The following is a 19,379-nucleotide window of genomic DNA, read 5'->3' as shown; positions in this document are numbered from 1 at the left end:
CAACACTGGCCAGTTTTTTTGGCCATCTGTCAATCTGATGTGGGATCATTCTTCCTTCATCTACTCTTAATAGCACTGGCTGTCATAGTCACCTTAGACCAGATGTCAGGGTTCCCATTATCCTTATGGTTTCTCTCTAACCTTCATCTATGTTATGGTAATGTTTTCACTTTACTCATCAGAGTGTAGTTTTTGCTGCTTTTTAAAAATCTTTTAAAACAATAATTATGTGCTCGCTTCAGCAGCACATATAGTAAAATTGGAACAATACAGAGAGGATTAAGATGGTTCCTGCACAAGGATGACATGTAAATTCATGAGATATTTTTTATTTTTATCAAAAAAAATATTATTTTCTAGCCCAGCACTGTTGCCTAGCGGCTAAAGTCCTCACCTTGCGCCACGAGCTGGGATCCCACATGGGCTCTGGTTCTAATCCTTGCCATCCTGCTTCCCATCCAACTTCCTGCTTGTGATCTGGGAGGGTTGTAAGAGTTAGAAAAATCATTTTAAAAATGCAAAATGCACTTAGGAATTTAGGGTTTTCAGAAAAATATAAACCATCAGAGGTTTGTTGGAGAAAATATGTTTTGAGGAGGACAGTATTATGGCATAGCAGATAAAACCACTGCCTCCATCTTAGTATGCCATTTGCAAACCAGTTTGAAGCCTGGCTGCTCAACTTTTGATTCAATCCCTGCTACTATTTCTGGAAAGGCAGCAGGAGTTGGGTCATGTGCTTTTACACTAGAATCTGATTGGGAAATATAGAAGAAGCTCCTGGCTTAAGTTTTGCCCAAAGCACTGTGTCTACTTGGGTATTGAACAGGCAGGAGGAAACTTTCTCTTTTTCTTTTTCTTTACCTTTGCCTTTCAAATCAACAAAATACATTTTTTTAAAAAGTAGCAATTAAAACACAAACTCCCCAAAACTAGATCCATACCTTGAAACAGAATTCTCACATTCAAAGATTAAGGTGTCAGTATTTTTTTGTTGTTGTTGCTGTTGTTGAACCTGAAATAACCACACTGAACTAGCTCATCTCTAAACACAAAGACACAAATTTTCACAAAGGGTAATTAATTTTTAATTTTTTTTTAATTTGAAAGACAAAATTATAGAGAGGTGAGCCAGAGAGGGTGGACTTCCATCTTCCAGCACATTCCACAAATGTCTACAATGCTTGGAATTCATTCAATCCCAATGCAGGAGCTTCTTTTGCATTTCCAGCATGGATACAGGGGCCTAAAGACTTGTACCATCCTCTGCTGCTTTCCTCATCCATAAGCAGGGAGGTGAATGGGAAATGGGACAAATGAGACAGAAACTGGTGCCCGTATGGAACGCTGGCATCACAGATGGAGGCTTAGCTTACTACATCATGGTGCCAGCACCAAAGAGTATCATTCTTTTCAAAGTTGAGTATTCTAGGGAAGATGTCCTACAAACTTTGATAACAGACATTTTTAGCAGCTGATTAGAAAAAGGGGAAAATAAAAGCTGATTTAATCTTCAAGGATGAACTGCATTTCTTCTCCAAATCTAAAGAATTCTTTCTAGCCATGGCCATTAACTCTTCTTCAACAGAATGAGTGAAACAAAATGTTTCAGTCAACAGAAAGCCAAACTCCATCTTATCTATTGTGCTGTCCTTGAAAGAAGTTTTCCAGTATCATAGAAACAGTGGCTTATTCATGGGAATAACAGCAGTGAATGATTTTTAATAGGCAATAACGAAGTAGACAGTAGCAGGTAGGAAAGGTTTTATTCCACATTCACTAACATCTCCACTGGGGTAAATTAGAAATTCTTTTATAGCAAGATTTGTACTTCAGAACACAGAACAAAACTGAATGTTTATATTTCAAAAGGCTTCTGCTGCATCTCCCAAGTTAGTTCTAAAAAGCCCCCTTCAGAAACTCAAGGAGAATTTTAAAGTTTGAAATAGTTATGTCCCTAGTTTTTAGTTTAATCTTTTGAATATTACCTCTTCACAAAGTAAATGATGCCACCAGGGCATTTTCATAGGAAAATAAAAATCAAATCTAATGTCTAAATAAAGCAATGTCATTTATGCAGTTTTTTAAAATTCATCTAACCAACAAAAAATACTAAATGATACTCATATAAGTATATTCTTTGAGGGAAGTTATCATAGGTTTTCAGAGTCATATCTAAGTTTGTATCACATATTTATGCTTTAAACTTTAAATACAAATAATTAGGGGTTTTTGGTGTTGCTTCTTTCCATACTTTTCCGTTTGGTTTCATTAGTTAAAGTATAAAGCACTTGGCACACTCAGCACACACATGCATGCATTTCAAGGAATATGAGTTTAAAGGTTTAACCTCCTTTACTGTTTTCAGAAACAAAAGCAAGGAAAAAAAAAAAAAAACCAGAAATTTGTTCTCTTGCATAGTCTGGTGCATAGTGCAGAATTGGCATATTGCTCTGTGCTCTCACACTGATGAGTTGCTTTTGTGTCACTTCTCTCTGGGTAGCCATCAGTCTTAACTGGCCTAAATTGGCATTAGCAGCTTGACTTGCAAAGGGTTCCATGACTGGTGATGGGCAGAGCAAAGAAGAAAGCTATGCCTCTCCAAGTCTTCCCAGATTTTAAGTCACACTTTCCAATGACACTGCTTCGGCCCCAATCAAAACCGATGAGTATGTCCTGAAAAAGAAGACTAAGCAATACAGTCTCTATTCTGTGCACCCATGCGCACAGGGAAGTGTACTGTGATTATGAACAATCATATTGGTTAGGCACTTCACCTCCATATATACTATAAATATTTATAGTATATGGGAGTATATTAATAAATATTGAATATGGTATATTGATATTAGCATGATATTTTACTAGGACTTCGAATAAAAACTATAATGTATAAACTTTTCAAGCATAATTTTGAGTCATAACAAAGTATTATTATTGGAAACAAAAGAGCAACAAGAAATAATAACATTTTGGATATCAGGAAAATATGCATGAAACTATTAATATATGCTTTTTTCTATTCAAAGTAAAGAATTAGTATGGATTTGTCGTTGAAATAATTAGAAATATGATCCCTCAACTGACTAGATCAGAAGTCTATCTTAAATGTACACCTAGGCCAAAAACAAATACAAGAATTGAGGTGAAAGCGCTATTAATCCTTCTAAATTCATGCTCAAAATAATTAGTGTCATTTAAATAGCACTCTGGAGTCTAATATTGTTTCAATGGCTCTTTCAATTCTGACATTAGCTTCAGTTTGAAGGTATAAATTTGAAGTCATTTGAGTACTATAAACAGAATAATGGCAGTTAAGTAAAGTTCTATAACTGTTTTAAACAAAACACTGAAAACAAAATAGAGGAGACAATTATTGTTTCCCAATGTGAAATTCAAGATTGAACATAAACATACATTTTATGAAATGTGGTACAGAATTTACAGTTCAATGAAGGTAAATGCAAATACAGTAAGCAAAGGGCGCTTCATAACGCTGCTTGTAGTATCAAAGTGTCTGTAGCTACATATGTGCTCACCAGTAGGCTGGAAAGACAGCAATACACCCTAGAGTGGGATATTAGATAAAAATGCATATGCTACATCTTTGCCATGATTAGAAACATTCATAATGTACTATCATGCATTAAAAGAGAAAAAGCTTTTTAAAAATATACTTTAAAAATGAATCACTCTTTTGTTTATATAAGAATTGATAATATTATTAAAATGATAATATTTGAGCATAACAAGAAATCCAACTATAGATTTCAGCAACAGTAAAAAAGGACTACCGTTTATTTCTTAACTATAAGCCCATTTACAGTTGGTAATTTTATTTCAAATCTATATTTTATTAGCGCTTCTCAAACACTACTCACAGAATCCTAACTAAACATTACAATAAAGAGATGTTTGACTCAGATAAGTAATATACTTGTATTAACTCACATCTTTGAAAATGTATCAAGTATTTTAAAGCAACCTACTATTTAAACAAAAATATGTTAACAAACCTATCTTTGTAAAAGCTATGTTATACATTCAGAAGCATAAAAAGTTAGACTTATGAGGGAAAAAAAATATAAAACTAAGATGTTGGGCCTGGCATGGTGACCTAGTAGCTAACGTTCTCACCTCACACATGCCAGGATCCCAAATGGGCACCGGTTCCCATCCAGCTCCATGCTCGTGGCCTAGGAAAGCAGTCAAACATGCCGAAAGCCTTGGGACCCTGAACCCGCGTGGGAGACACGGAAGAGCTCCTGGCTCCCGTCTTCGGATCAGTGCAGTAACGGCCGTTGCGGTCACTTGGGGAGTGAATTGTCAGATGGAAGATCTTTTTCTCTGTTTCTCCTCCTCTCTGTATATCTGACTTTGCAATAAAAATAAATAAATAAATAAATAAATCTGAAAAAAAAACTAAGATGTTGAAAAGTTATAGTGCAAACCAAATTTCTATATTATGTCTTATGAATGTATGCAGCAAATACATTGATTCTGAACGAAACTAAGGGTATAATTTACAGGCAAAATCCCCAATTTAATAACACTATATTTTTACACTAAATTATAAATACCTATGGGTTTTTTACAGTCATTTTGATATTTTATACTGGTTTACATGATAGCCAAACAAATGGTGAAAAAAACAGAATAATCAAATTTGAAAGCCAGTATCAACATGACATTAATATGGCATTAATAATTAATGTCATATCATTATACTAGTATGTGACATTGATTCATAAACTGTTATTTTGGAGCAAATTGTATATAGAGAAAAATATATTATAGATATAGACTGATTCAACTCTTTTTTATTTTTTTTGTAGATTTTTATGATACAGTTCCAGGCTTGAGATTTTCCCCTCTCTTCTCCCAACCCCCAATTCTCATCTCTCTCCCTGATTTTCCCTATTTTATTATAATAGTATAGACCCTCAAGAACAGTCGAAGGTTCATCATTTTGCTATTTACGTGTTCATATGTTTTTAAAAATGTGATGACCACCTACATTGTTGCTCAGAAAAATTCACAAAGTAGTGCACTATATATAAAGATGATTATGATGATGGGATGGTTTCCCAATATTTTAATTTCATTACATTTCCTCCATAAAACAAACCAAAAATGCCAAGTCTAGAGGTAAATAAAATACCTCTAGAAAGGATGTATATTTTAGTTTCCGTGCGATTTATGCATTAGAGCACAATCCCTCCTCTAGCGCAAGTCACTTTAGGAAATGAATTTTAGATTACATCGCCTTCATCCACGGTGTTTTCCTGATAGTCCATAAATTCCCTGTTGGGGATAGTAAAGTCTTTAGTGGTTTCCAGATAACTGGCACATCTCAGTGCAAATTGAAATATGCCAATTAGGCAATGATTGTCTCATTTAAATATGTGATTGCTCTTATGAACTATCAGATTCATTTAAAATTAGAATAGATTTTTCAAATGCAAACCATTGACCAAATTGTAAATGTACATAATTAAGGCACATTACAAATGCAGGTGTTGGGCATGATAAAAAACATTATTATCAAGTCACATTGCTTTTTTTTTTTTTAATTCTGCAGTTTAATTAGTATTAGCATCCATCTGGTCAACAAAAACCAAAAATATAACTAATAACAGTAAACATGAGTTTTAAATCTTCATTAACAATCTGTACTAACATTATTTCAGAAATTAACCAAAGCCAGAAATTACAGGATTATTACGTTTTTTATCTGAAATGTTTTCAATTCAGGTATCAATTTAAGGTGAATTAATTAGTCATGGCCTGGACAAACTGATAATTTAAAATCACACATGAAATTTTGTACTTAAGAGTGCATGTGGGCCCAGCGCAGTGGCGCAAGTGGTTAAGGTCCTCGCCTTGCAAGCCCCAGGATCCCATATGGGCGCTGGTTCTAATCTCGGCAGCCCTGCTTCCCTTCCAGCTCCCTGCCTGTGGCCCGGGAAAGCAGTCGAGGACGGCCCAAAGCTTTGGGACCCTGCACCCGCGTGGGAGACCCGGAAGAGGCTCCTGGCTTCGGATCGGCATAGTATCGGCCCGTTGCGCTCACTTGGGGAGTGAATCATCGGACGGAAGATCTTCCTCTCTGTCTCTCCTCTCTGTATATCCGCCTTTCCAATAAAATCAATCTTTTTTTTTAAAAAAAAGAGTGCATTTATGAGTAAAAACAGCATTTTCAATGAATAATGTGGGCAAACCTATATATCTACATTTAAAATAATTAGATTTCTCATCCCATCTCTTATCATGCACAAAAAAATCAATTCAAAATGACCCATATAAGATCTAAAATTCTGAAATTAAGGGATAAAGAAGAAGAGATGTATTACAATTTTGGAATTGGCGTGGAACTTTAAGATTCTCAAAGCACAAACAACAAGACAAATTTGATTTACCAAACTGAATAATTTCTGCAACTCCTTGCCCCTTAAAAAATCAACAAAGTGAAGAGATAATGCAAGAATTGCATAAGATACTTGCAAGCTGGTAACACCACTAGGGCGGAGCAGATTGTGTTGCCATCTGAAACGTCACCAACCCTATGGGAGAAAGTTCAAGCGCAGTGTTAAGGCATAGTGGGTAAAGCTGCGGTGTAGACATCGCATATGGGTTCCAGTTTGAGCCCCAGGCACTCTGCATCCCCTCCAGCTCGCTGCTAATGGCACCCTCTCAGGAGACCCTTTTGACTTCTAATTTGAGCCTGGCCCAGCCCAACTCACAAGGACTATCCGGGGAATGAACAAATGGACAAAAATATCTCTCAGTCTTTGCCTCCACCCTGCTCTCTTTCCATTTCTCTCGCTCTCTCTTTCTGTCAACGGAACTCTGTCTTTCAAAGTGCCTGGATTCCAAATAGCATCCCGGTTCCTCCAGTTGCAATTGTGTGCCCTAGAACCACTGTGTGACAGCTCACGTGCTACAGTCTCTTTCGTATGGGAATCACAGACATACCTCCAGTTTCCTGACTTCTATCCAAGCAAACGCCCAATGTTGTAGACGTTTAAGGAATAAATCATTGGATGAGAGATTACCTGCCAATGTTTATCTACCATCTGTCTATCTCTTCCAAGTCAAAGAGAAGTTTTTAACACGATGCAATGCTACATAATTGCAGTTAGATTTGCTTTTGCCAAAGAGATAAGCTTAGCAGACTCCTAGGCTGAATATAAGATAAGAAATATCGTATGTTGATGTTTTATGATATTTCAAAAATTAAATGCGGTTATAAGATAAACTTTGAAAAAGTATTTTTAAAAATGATATTGTCTGTAATTGTAATGTTCATTTCTTCATACAGTTGTGCAAGAGAATGTCTTGTAGTCCCGTTTGACAGTGACAGCTGTTTCCAGCACACAGTTACAGCCGTCGTTTCAGTTGGCTCCATTCAAACCTGATGTCTCTCCCCGTGTGCCACTGCCATTGTACCACCAGTGATAGACTGTGAAATGACACTGTGAAAGGGTATCCCTGCTTCGTAACTTTGTGGACCGTACACAAGACATTCAAAGTACTCCTTTTAGAATAGAAGCAAAATCATAAGCTTTTCCTTCGGACTACCAAAGGTTTTCATTTTGATTCCCACCCAATGCCATAATCTCTATACTGAGTGAAATGTCCTAAGTGGGGTCTGGTGCAGTAGCATAGCAGCTAAAGTCCTTGCTTTGTATGCACATTTATTCCATGTGGGAGCCGGTTCTAGTCCCAGCAGCCTCACTTTCCATCCAGTTCTCTGCTTGCGGCCTGGGAAAGCAGTCAAGGACGGCCCAAAGCCTTGGGACCCTGCACCTGCGTGGGAGACCCAGAAGTAGCTCGTGGCTCCTGGCATCCGACTGGCTCAGTCCCGGCCATTGCTGCCACTTGGGGAGTGAATCAGCAGATGGAAGATCTTCCTCTCTGTCTCTCCTCCTCTCTGTATATGTGCATTTCCAATTAAAATAAAATGATGTTTGAAGAGAATGCCATATGTGGCTCTGCATCGTTTTTGTTTTCATCGCCATCTCTTACTGACTTCAGTTTTCCTGTAAAACCATCCAATCTTTTTGTTGTTTTTATTTTCTCATAAACTTTCTGCCTTGATCGTTTCTCCTAACATCTATCCAGGCCAATTATTGCCTCACCACATTTCACATGTATTTTTTTTTTTTTTGCCTTACTCACAAATACTAGCATTCTATTTAATTTAAACCTTTCCCTGTAATTCACTAGAGACCCCGTTTTAAGCTCTTCTCCCAGCTTCTCTCACCACAATATGTCTGCTCTTTTTCCTTGCTAATTCAGCCTCTTTCCTCCCTACTTGAACGTCTTTCATGAAGAACACGACTCCCAGTGTGTTTTGGTTACTATATACTAGCAAATATAATACCTGTGGCTTAAAAAAATGCTTGTTTGATGTTTTGGAATATGCTTAGTAAAAATTTAAAACGGGATCATTACTTTAATTGTTTAATTGTAAAATCAAAGTTATTTAAGATATTGTAAATGGTCCACAGACTGTGCTTTTTTATTTATTACTTAGAATTTTTCGGTAAATCCTTATACATAATGCGAACTGAAGTTAAAGAGATCTTAACCATAGCTGCTTTTAAAAGTCACGTAAAGGAAGAAACGGGAGTTAAAAGAAGAAAGCAGAGCGAAGTAATTAGTCATTGACTTGATGTATATCACACGTGTGAGATACCCGCTAATGCACTTCTCTTCATTTTGCTCATCGTTAGAACTTTCTTCCATCGTAAAAGGCACTAGCCCAATGCTCTCTCTTTTGCATTCTTTTACAAAATCTCCCCAGGTTATGCTTAGAAGGTCACTAAGTTAATTGGCTGTGGAGTACTTAACGTACTTAATTCCATCTTATAAATTATCTGATTTTCAATTTTCAAGTTCTTTGGTCAAGGTTACGAGATTAGAACAACTTCAAATCGAGAACAAACGTTTCAGGCATACTGCAAATCATCCTTAGTAACTCGGTGAGACTACCAATATTGGTGTAATTACGTGAACAAACAGCTGCCTATATTCAAAGAAGAAGAGACAATGTATGTTTTTATTTTCTCATGAGTTTTATTTTAGATTTGGAGCACTTTTATAAGTGCTGTGACAGAGGAGTGAGGGATGGAGATATGGGCATCCATGTATATCACGGAATATTTAATTTGACTTTCAGCGCTAAATTGATAGTAAACATGAACATTTAGAAAGTAATTTCTGGTGTTTTACAGTGAGGATCTCCATTTTTAACTTCTAAATACAAAAGAGAAACAGATCCTTTTCTGTCATCATCCTGGAGTCCCCATGATCCATAGCTTGTCTAAGATATTAAATATTTAAAACATTGTTAGAATCAATGATTTTTGACTCCAATAATTTTAGACATTATTCAACATAGGTTCAAGCTAACACTAGCAGTCAGATACTAGTAAACAAAGAAGCTGTAAACAATATATAGAAATAGAAAATGAAGCCACTGTCAGATCAAGACTTATTAACCAACCAATAAAGAGAGAAAATACTTATATTCTGTTCATTGTTGCGTTATAGTATTGTAAGGGTAGAAATGCAGGGTTTTTCTTTTTTAAGTTAGATCACGGATTTTTTCTTTAAAACACACACATGCAACTTCATTTCTAAGTTAGCACCTACTTCTGACAGTGTGTGGGCTGATTGCGAGCTACAGGAAACACTGAACTCTTCTTCGATCTGGTCATTTAAATGGGTAGCTGATAATATTGCTTTTCAAGCTGTCAGCCATTATCATCATGATCCATTACGTTTTCTCCTCTTGCTATTCCCTAGATGAGTAGTTCCAAAGCCAAGTTCCGTGAACTCCAGGCTCCACAGAAGTAGCTAATGATTTGTAGTAGGGAAGGAGAGGAACCTTGAGCAGCCAGGGCTGTTGACACCCTGGACTCAATTCAACCAGTGTGGATTAACTTTGTTTGTGAAAACATTGACTCAAAAATATTCTGCTGATAAAAATTCTGCAAGCGACTCTTTTGTGATTATCAAAAATCTGCATTTCCCAAGCGTGAAATCGAAATGAAGTAATAGTGTTCAAGGCAATTGTAATGTTCACAGTAGCATGTTAACTCCAAAAAGTGTAATATAACTTCAGAGTGAAAGGAAAAGCCTATTTTTTTTCTACTAGCAGCTTAGTGGGGTCAGAATATTTTACACGTTTTTGCTGCTTTATTTTATTGTATTCAGTTGATTTATGGTGTATGTGAGGCGTAGTGAATCTTTCATAACTAGAATAACCTACTCATAGCTATGCCAGGGAACTTTAGAAAGTTTGCACAAAGTGTAAATTGTAAAAAAATCCATGTATGGGTTTCAAAAGATATAAGCACTATTGAATTTGTCATTTAATTTCATTTTCCATGGATTTTGTGAAATATGAACGTCCTATTGATTAGGCCGCTCTCAGAGTGAAGTGTTGGGCTATAGGGTTAGGTTTATCTTATGTGCCTAAATAATTCTCATATGTATATAAACAATTTGTATATTGTTGGTACCCTGTCTTAAACTTTACTTTTCAGACCCCCAGAAGCTTCATTTCCTGTGTAACAAAGATGCGCCCTTTTGCTCTATTGCTCTTCTACTTTCTCTTTCTGCTCCATCTATACATTTAATATTCGCCAATACTTTGTAGTTTCCTAATTACATTGTGAAATAAGCATTTTCCTATCTAAATAAAGCATCGTCAACTCTAAATAGACTATCCTGTCCCTTTTTTGGAGTAATTACTCAAAAGAATGAAATATTAAATGAATGATAGACCTTAACAAAGTTAGACATAACATTTTGGCCTTGAGAAGATAGAGAAATTTTAGAAACAGCATAATAAAACATGTTTCAGAATGTTTTCAAAAACGTAGAAACTAATGGAAGAGTTTTTTCTTTTGCTTTCTTTTATAAACATTAGTTAGAAATAGTTGAATTGTGTAGATTTCATGTGCTCCGTAAGACAAGATGGTAGCCCCTCTAAGTCTAACCAGTTTAAATTAATCTAGCTTTGTATGCAAAATCTCCTTATTCTAGTAATGAAATGGCCATGTAGGGTTTAATTTTAGGTCATTGCCTTCTGCCTACAGAAGCATGCTAAGTACTTGCAAACACGCGGAGCACAAAGTGGTACAGGTTATTTCAAAGGCAAGAAAGAGAACACACTCAGACGAGCATAGACAGGGAGTGTGCCAGAAATGAAATGAAATAATAAAATAAAATAAAATAATAAAATTAAATTAAATTAAAAAATAGAGTGTGGGAGGAGAATTTGCAAGATGGCACCACAGCATCTCCTCTAAACACAGTCAGTACAGCCCGCTTTTGTAAGTAGGCTGTTCACACAGCACCTCTCCCCCTCCACAGGTCGCAGGTCAGATTGTGTCCCAGGAAGGGCTGTTTTCATGGACCAGTGAGAGCATACAGTAGCATAATGCAGGAGCCTGTGACTTGCAGGAACCTCCAGCTTGACACAGTTCAGCAATCTCTGCCTTACTGCACCTCAGTATCCTTACCTAGTCTGCATGAAACTTGACTGTCATTGACTAACAACCTTCTTTTTCGTTTGTGATTCCTTTCATATTAACTTTCTCAGTTTTTTTAAAGATTTTTTCATTTTTATTGCAAAGTCAGATATACAGGGAGCAGGAGAGACAGAGAGGAAGATCTTCTGTCGGATGATTCACTCCCCAAGTAAATGCAGCAGCCGGTGCTGCGCTGATCTGAAGCCAGAAGCCAGGAACTTTCCTCTAGGAACTTTTCCTCCAGGTGCAGGGTCCCAAGCCTTTGGGCCATCCTCAACTGCTTTCCCAGGCCACAAGTTGGGAGTTGGATGGGAAGCAGGGCTGCCGGGATTAGAACCAGCGCCCATATGGGATCCTGATGTGTGTTCAAGGCGAGGATTCTAGCCACTGGGCCATTGCCTTGGGCCCAACTTTCACAGTTTTTAAACTTCATTCTTTCTTAATGTGTGTTTTGTTTATATTAAACATATTCATCACATACTTTAACATTTTACGTAAGATTCACAGGATGCAAATCTTTTTCCCCTACGTTAATTCACATCCCATTTGAGCAGCTTCGCTCCTCCAGGAAAGTGATAGCCTCGAATAACTTGCTGCAAATCCATTATTATGCACAGTTGGACAAATGTAAAATCAAAAAACCTCTGTCCACAGAATTTTGGAAAATTAGTTAATCCCTGGGAGGAATGCGCCCATTTATGTCACAGTGTCCATTCAACTACCAGCTTCTCTGAGCACAGGAGGGCCAACCCAGCTTCCTGCTAATGTAACCAGAAAGGCACCAGAGGATGACCCAAGTGGTGATGCCAGCCACCTGGTACATCCAGATGGGGTTTTGTTTTTCTTTTTTACTTGGCCCAGTGTTGACTCCCAACCCCCTGCCAGCTTTTGTGGCCATTTGGTCATCTGATACACCGCGATATAATGTCCACCTCCATTTGGTCTCTTGATGTGTCTTCATATGAAATAATTTATCTAATTCTTTCATACATGCAAAACTTGAAATATCTAAGTGAAAAGCTCTTGTACTTGCATGCTGAGTGTCCTGTCACATCATAATGAAACTTACACTTAACCTGATGCCCATGCATGATGTTTTTTTTTAAGGACCTGACCTGTTTAGTATTATACTCACCACTTTGTGCGTCAGTTGTGTAAATTTACCCCATTTATTCAAAAATATTGTCAGGAAGCTTCCCTGCTTGTGTCTGTCAATCCCTTAACCATCAGTCACTGTCCAATTGCTAGACAGAACTATCAAATGGACCTTGGGAAGCAGTCTCCCCTGCTATAACTGGATTAGAATAAAATTGCAAACCATCAACTCCACACCTTGTGTGGTCATCACAATATTCGTCTGTAGCAATGCACAACATATATTTTTACCCATAAAATATCACTGCAACATAAAAACACTGTCTACCCTTCCACTTGCTGCAAGATTGCCACAAAACATCAATGCTCAATCAGCATCCAGAGATACTGAGTGAGAATATGACACATAAATAGCACAATAGGGCATCTGACAACATGTTAAGTGAGGTACTTACTGTATGCTGTTAGAAACAGAATTCTCAGAGATAAAAAGTGATTTCTGAAGGCCAACTGACTTTTCTTCTGACACATTCATACCGCCTGCTTTTGATAAAAATGGAAAAAGTGTTTGCTAAGGGCTGGTCAAAAATTATCAAGTCAATCAAATCCACTCCCTCCTACATTCAGATGCTTGGAAATACAAATCCTTTCAATGACCTTGCCTGCAAACTAGCCCAAATCTCCTAAATCTTGTGTTATATATTTTCTTTCCTCAAGATCTCTTATTGCTATGATAATGAGTCATGGAGGTTTAAATCATAAAGTTCGGTGAAGGCAGAGGCAATTTCTCAAATGTACCCACACTTACTCTTACTCCAATCTCTTCGCCTTCTACTTCTTTTTTAAACTACTTTTAAAATATCTGAGACTATGATTTTCATATTTATCCAGTTTTTGCTCATTTGCACTTATTTGCATCCAATCTGCATGATAACCACATCTTAATTTCATGTAAATAACTCTGGCTCATGGAGCTACTCTAGATTCAGAAGACCAAGGTGTGTCCCTGAATTCACTGCAATGTTTTGACATCCACGGACTATGGCAGAAAAGTGATATGCTGTTAAACGCTGAGGCCTCTGGATGAACATCTGAGAATTAATGCTATCCCTCTAGCCTTGTGAATGAGCTATGGACAAATAAAGCGTTCTATTTTGGGTGCAACTAGAAATGCAATATTTAATGTTGATATTGTGAGTTGCTTTATTAAGTTGTATATTTTAACTTCACTAACTGCCTGTCTTCTTTTTTTTCTTCTTCTTCTTTAAGCTATTTGCAGGAATGCCTAAAGGAGGACAGAGATTTGGGAAATATGCTGGCAATTTCCCATGATTGCTTGGGGAGTTTTGGTGAAGAACTTTAATAATGGTTTTGATATACAAGTAATCAATTAGTGTGCTGAGGCAGGTGAAGAAAGGAAAATTTAGAACACTATCCAGCCCACTTGAGCTCTCATCTGTTGTAACTGGGCTTGATATTGAAGAGACTAAATTAATTAAAATGTAATCCCAGTAGTCAGTTTACATGACTCTCAGACTGAAGTATTCATGTTTATGCCTGCAACTATGTGACAATCAGAGTCTGTCTGTAGAATAAGCTACGTATCATAAAAATGTAAAGGCATTCTCAATATTTTACTATTTCTAATAACTTATTTTCCACCCTAGTAATTCTAAAAGCAGCTGACCACATATACAACTTCATAACAATCAAATGAAAACTAATTTGATAATTGCTAAAGCTTCCCAGCTGTGAAAGTACCCTTATCCTCATTTATGTTTCAAGGCTGATTAAATTGGATAGTTTTCAAAGAGTGGCTTTACCTAAATAATGAATGCAGTCTTTTTCAGAGAGTTTAGCTCCAGGTTAGTAGCTGCCCTAGAAGCTTAGGGATACCTGTGTCTTATTTTCTAGATAAATGTTTAGAACAGGAATTCATTAAGACTAATCAAACCTGAGGCATTATTGCAACACGTTAATTTACTGGAGCCCATTAATTTTTGTGTGTTTTCAAACCATAGTTTATTTAAACGTGAGCCTGCAAATTGAGATAAGACCATTGGAAAATGAATGTATAATAGCAAATATCACATTCATGTTAATATATGTATCTGAATATGAAAGTATGCTTTAACAAACTACACATACTATGAAAACAATCCAAATATAATGGAAATTTACCTGCAAATAACTGTTTGATGGTTGCTTTTATGCTGCTATTTTAGTAATCTTTGAAATTTGCATTTGCTGCAAATTTAAGTAAAGATTTAGCCAATCACTTTATGACAGTATCAGTTCCATCCTAAACACAATGTATTCTACCTAAACTTGGAAATTTTCTGCACCATCCATTTGCATACTATATGCAGTCATTAAGCCACAAGTTTTCAGATATATTATAAGCAAGGATATGCCTACCAATGATGGATTAATTTGGGGTTATTTTCTAAACAAGAAAATATTAATTCAGCTTCTGCTAGTGAAAACAAGAGCCAACGCTGGGGGCAGGCCAGGTCAAGAAGGGCTATAACACCTACCAGCATATATTTGGGCCAGATTTGAGAGCAGTCTCGTCTGGGTCAGTTCACAGCACACACTGGGACAAGAGCCAGGATTGGGTACAAGTCAGCCTAGATTGAACCTCAACAATTGCCAGTTCACATGAGGGCTGAAGCTGAGATTGGGCTAGGTTGCTGCAGCTTCACGGGAGAGCTAGGTCTAGTGGCAGCCCACCTCAGATAGTGCCTCACTGCCTGCCAACCTGCAAGAGATCTAGGGATGGGAACGGGTCCGGTAGGGGAACGTTGGAGAGAACCCTGTGAGGACACTGCTGAGCATAACAGCTGGGATTGTGGCAGGCCAGTTTAGGCAGGGCTATAACACTCTTCAGCTGGGACTTTGGCAAGATCTGAGGGCAGACCAGGTTGACGTTTGCTGCTGTTCCTGCTGTCAAAAGAGAGAGCCAGAATGAATGCTGGTCAGCCAAACAAGGCCACAGCACAAGCTGGCAAGCACTTGCACTGTGTATAAGTCATGTCAGGCTGGACCATAATGCCCACCTGAAAGGCACAAGATCTGGGACTAGGGGTGGGCCTGGTAGAACTGTGGGCAGTTTTCTGCTGTGTCACATCTCCTGCTGATGAGCATGAGAGCCAGGGCTGGTCAAAGTGGCAGCACCAAACGACATCTGTTTGGCCAGGGCTGAGAGCAGGTTGGGTTGTGCTAAGCTGCAGTAATCATGGGTGTGTACAAAATCCAGATGGCATGCAAAATGGAATGGGCTAGGCTGCAGCACATGCTGGCACATGCAAAAATTGGTGCTAGGGGAAGGCAGCAGGCCTGGTGGGGAATTTTAGGGGTAACCCCGACTAAACTGTGGCACCTGCTGATTTGTGTGAAGACTAGGCCCGTGATGGGCTGGCTGGACTGGGCCACAACATGTCTTGGTTCATGTGAGATGTAGAGTTGGGGCAGAACAGATCAGGCAACAGCATCTATCTGTATATGCCTTGGCTGGTGCAGGTAACAGACTGAACTGGATCCTTCACTGGCTGGCACACACAAAAGTCAAATCTCAGGCCACCCCAGGCAAGGTTTGTTGGGAGAACTCTCCAATCAGATGGCTGGATTCAGATCTTGGTCACAGAGAAAATAACAAGACACACGGTTTGACTTTGGAGTGCAGGTATCAGGATTGGGCCTCCTCAGTGGCTGATACCTGTGCAGTGGATAGCAGGCCTACAGGCCCATGGAGGACATGATAACTAGCTCATCGAGGCCAGGAGAAGATGTTCAGTGCCTTATTAGAGGATGAAAAGCAGAGAAATTTGGATAACTCTCTTGGCCAAGCTTGGCAGCAAATGTTTCTGCCTATGGAAGCACACCAAGGTGGATTTGGTCTAATGAACCTTGGAAAAATGTATCAACCCTGATACAATTCAGCTGAAAACATCCCAGAACTGTCAAACCCACTCAACTAACCCCCTCAGAACATTCTTCCCCACATCAGGGTCTCAAAGGTGTTATCAAACGACTATCTCCCAGCCAGAAGGGTTCATATATTCAGGCAGCAAGGAACATTTGCTATATTATCATTATATTCTGGTTTTATTGGAAGATTTTATAAAAGACGAATTGTAAAACTCCTACGATTTTATTTCCTTCTGTATTTAAAACTTTGACATATAAAAACCATTTGAATTATTTCCTAGGAATTATTCCAACTTAAGAAGACTAAAAAAAAAATAATATAATGAAAGAAGGATGAAATTGCCTAGAAGATGATACAACCTTGAAATAAATTATCATTTTTCATTATTCTGTACTTCTCTTGTATTTCCTTAAATGTTGCTTCGCTTTTTTTTTAAAGGTACAAGTGAATTTTAGAGACATTATTTGCAATAATTTTCTAAACTTACATGAATCAATGGTGAAATTTCAACAATTTTTGTAATCCACCCTAATAGGAAAGAGAAGAAATTTGATGGAAAATAACGCATCTTTGCTAGGCAAGTCTGATGATGGCAGTGAGACTATATAAATGGACTTCAGTTCTTAATGATGATGGTAAAATTGAGCCTATGTGCATAGTCTCAGAATATAAGTCTTTGTACGATGAAATGTCCATTTCAACCATTATTTAAGCACAGCATCAGTTCAGCAAAAGCTATCTGAAAACAAGCAGTACACAAAATTTTCTACAACAGATTTTATCAGCTATAACTTGAATCATAAAAAAATAAGTAAGAACAATTTGGGATTAAATATGAAAAAAATGATTTTCAATATTTTTCTAGAAGTTTTCTACAGCCTTATATAAGAATGAATTTTAGATATTATAATACCATATAACCCAATAAAAGCAGTTATTTTTCTTATTTAAAGAAGAAAATAGGGTATAACTATTATGGGGACAGAATTTTCAATTTTACAATTTTCACACACATCCACCAAGAAACCTTATACTTACTTGCCTTTACGATATGCATGACAGATCAAAGAGAATCTGCATTTGCTTGGTTGTGAAATGAGTTCTGCAGGATTTCTGAATGAAGCGGACCAGTGTTTTCTGCTGTATTGTATTAAGCCAATATAATAATTCATTAATGCTTCTTATTCAGTCAAATGGCAAACATTGCTCAAGGGAGAGGAATTACAGGATTGAGACTACTGAATAAAAAGCGAAGACTGAAAGCCTTGTCCTCGTGAATCATTTAATATGCCTTGATAACCATGAAGGCTCTTGCAAAAAGTGTAAAAGAATGAAGAGAACTGAGATGTGTGCTTTAGAGAGTGCTACGACAGACACCTTGGTATCTGGTGAGCGTAAGGTGGTTCCAGATGGCATCTCCTTCTTCCAAAGGTCTATGAGGCATTATACAGTAAGAATATTGAATGCAAAGCAAGGAGGCTATCCCAACTTATATATATATGATATATATATATATATATGACTCAAAAGGCTTATTCAGGGGAGCATTTGGGCTAAAAGCTGAAAATAGCAGTTAAGAAGTTAGAGTAATTAAGGACAGAGATTGTATTTTATTCATCTTTCATACACATTACTTATTTCTTTAATCTTTTGTTTCTGAAATATAATTTAGTTTACTAATTGAGAAGCAAAATATCTTCATTGCCTAAGTTACCCATTAAGAGACAGTAAGTAGAAAAACATGTAAAGGCTTTGTTTTTCCTCTTAACATCTTTGTCTCTGCTTTCCAACATTTTTACGGATTAATCACATCAAGGTCAATTGTTCAGTCACTACTCCTTCTGGCAAAATTTCGAACTGAAGTCAATTAATGAATCAGCTGAAAAGGCAGTGGGCTTGCTAATTCATACAGAAGGTAATCAGAAGAGAAATCTGCTTTAATTTTATTTCATTGTATAAGGCATCAGAATCCAACCAAATGTCCACATCTATTTCAATTTTCTCAAATAACTATCATTTGATTTAATAGGATAACTGAATGAAAATAATATAAACTGGAGAACTAAAATTGATTTGGTAGAAGGTTTCACAGTTGAGATAAGACACCAGTCTTCAGGTTGACTGGACTCTGGGAACTCGCGGTTCAATGTGCATAACGCAATGGGCTTTATGGTCTGAGATTCAAATTTCCCACAGTGTCCAGTAAAGAGAAAACTGAGAATCAACAGGAAATATTAAGTAGATTCAGTACAAAAAAAAAAAAATCCTACAATGTCTGATGCTGTGGCCTTAGAGGTTAAGCTGTAACCTACAGTACTGGCATCCAATATGGCTGCCGCTTAGAATCATGGGTCATATGCCATTTATAATCCAACTCCTTGTTAATGACCTAGGAAAAGTAACATGAAGAGCCCAAGTGTTTGGGTCCTGTCACTCATGTGAGATACCTTGGCTAAGTAGTGTTTCATAATGTATATAAACTATAATCATAAATCAGCTATCATGATGGGAACTTAGCTATTAGCTGTGGTAGGCATGGCAGTGCAGATAACTAGTAAAACCATTATGGAGAACAGTATGGAAATGCTTTTGAATCTAAAGATAGATCCACCATATGATCCAGCCATCTCACTCCTGGAGTTTATCCAAAGGAAATGAAACCAGCATACGAATGAGTTAAAAATTAAAAAAAGAAGTTAATTTATCGGGTCAGTTACAAATGAACACGATTTTCCAATCATTGGTTACCTCCCCAATACCATCAGTCAGGGCTGGGTTAGACCTAAGACGGTGAACATGAGCTTCAC

General features: G+C 37.4%; 1 non-coding gene across 1 annotated transcript; it reads left to right on the top strand.

Moving 5' to 3' along the window:
* The first annotated feature begins 229 nt into the window (after positions 1-229).
* Positions 230-336, top strand: LOC121166506. The gene has a single exon (XR_005885424.1). It is a non-coding gene; the product is annotated as a U6 spliceosomal RNA (small nuclear RNA).
* The last annotated feature ends 19,043 nt before the right edge of the window (positions 337-19,379 follow it).

Source organism: Ochotona curzoniae, unplaced genomic scaffold, assembly GCF_017591425.1.
Source record: "Ochotona curzoniae isolate NIBS_2020 unplaced genomic scaffold, NIBS_Ocur_1.0 patch153, whole genome shotgun sequence".
Lineage (NCBI taxonomy): Eukaryota > Metazoa > Chordata > Mammalia > Lagomorpha > Ochotonidae > Ochotona > Ochotona curzoniae.
This window is presented reverse-complemented; position numbering and strand designations above follow the sequence as displayed.